The following is a 2,023-nucleotide window of genomic DNA, read 5'->3' on the forward strand; positions in this document are numbered from 1 at the left end:
TACAAATGACAACAGTTGGTTTACTGATGACAATACTTTTCATAGAAAGAATAAGAAAAGCTAGGTATGTCATGGTGCTCACTAGCACTTTGCAATTGCCAAAGCCTAAAAATAAACAACACTGACTCCAAATATGCCTTCCTGGTACTACATACCCATGGAGCTATTTGGAAGGAAAGGGGATTGCTGTCAAGCCATAACTCCCCAATCAAATATGGGCCCAAGTTACAAAACCCTCCTTTTTGCTATACTAAGGATGGTATATATCAAATCTGGGATATGTATTTATGACTCACACCCACTATTGGACAGCTCAGTCAAAAGGCAGTTTAATGCTGGGAACAAAGAAATCATACATGATACTTGGGCAAATAACACAAGGCATCTAGGATGGCTATCATTAGAAATGTGTTCCCAAATAATAGTACTCCAGGCTACTGACTGGTTTGCTACTGATTGGGCAAGGCAACCTGGCATTAGATGGTCAGCTCCAAACGGAACCCACTGGACATGTGGAACTAACCTGTGGCCCTGGCTTCCTCCAGGGTGGATAGGTCGCTGTACTTTAGGATTTGCCTGGATTCATGGGCGCATTACTAAAACCATCACCACTCTAGCTAATCTCCTCAATTTAAAGCAAAGATCCACACGATCTGTTTTTAAATGGTATGATCACTTAGCATCCATTTTTGTTCCATCTGTGGAACTAGAGGATGTCATGTACCATGTAGACGCCCTTAATAAATATACTACAAAGGCACTCAACGATTCACTACATAGCATCTCCCTACTTAATACTGAAGTCTCACAGATACGCAAGGCAGTCCTACAAAATAGGATGGCCTTAGATGTCCTGACAGCAGCACAGGGTGGCACTTGTGCAATTATCAAAACAGAATGTTGCGTATACATCCCAGACTACCACAAAAATGTCTCAGGACTAATAAAAGATATGAATGCCCAGATTAAGGCTCTACAAGATCCCTCTCTCTCTCTTGGTGATTGGTTAGCTTCCTGGTTTGAGGGAGGGCTATGGCCAACATTTAAAAATCTCCTTTTTGGGCTTCTCATTCTTATCGCCTTATTAATCTTAATGTGTTGCTTTGTTCAGTGTTTCTCTACTTGGTGCCGAGACTCCATTACTGCAATAACTTCACCACGACAGATGATCCTTACCACGCATAAAGACACCTCTTCACTGTCAGCGCTGGATTCAGCTGCCTCCACCTTTTGTAACTCCCTTATACGTTCCTCCACAGATCAATGTTGACCCGAGTAGGTAGGGACAGCTCTACGCCCCTATTCAGCAGGAAGAAGTTACAGAAGATGAGACCTTCCACCTTCAACCACCTTAAAGATTTAAGGGTCAAAATTGTTCAGGGGGGAATGATGAGGGAGCAGGAGGCTGGCTGAGGACAAAGCAAAAGCTGGCACCTTGCACCCCCTCTCCACCCGCTCCCCTCTCCTCGGTACTATAGGTGACATTCCTCAGGCACCCCTGACTGCCATAAATGAGAAACAAATCGTTAACTTGCAGAGATCACAATCCTGCAAGGCAGGAGTCTCCCTTGGTTTACAAATGTCCTTGAGATTTACAACAAAGAAGTTACCTCATCAATAGCACAATTTCCAGAAGCAAATAACTCAGTTCCTCAAGCCCTAAATAAAGTTAAATTTCTTCTAAACCCAAATCTCACTAACAAGGACACTTGATAGGAGAAATGTGAAACCTTATCTCTAGATCTCAAGATAGTGTCGAATCATTCCCAAGCATATGGCCCACTGATATACATCTAAAGGGTCTCACAAGAAGATTTTTACTACTAGTAATAAATAACCTTTCTCCCAACAATAGCTAGCCCCTCAAGGTCCTGGAGACCTTGCTTCCAAAATTCCTTAGAGACTAACATCATCCCCTTTGTCCTCACCTACCTAACTCCTGTGTATATAACCAGCCACTCCTCACATCCCCGGGGCAGCAGCAGCAGCAGCATCTCTGCCTGCCCACGGGTCCTGTCCCCGT

Source organism: Martes martes, assembly GCF_963455335.1.
Source record: "Martes martes genome assembly, chromosome: 5".
NCBI classification, from domain to species: domain Eukaryota; kingdom Metazoa; phylum Chordata; class Mammalia; order Carnivora; family Mustelidae; genus Martes; species Martes martes.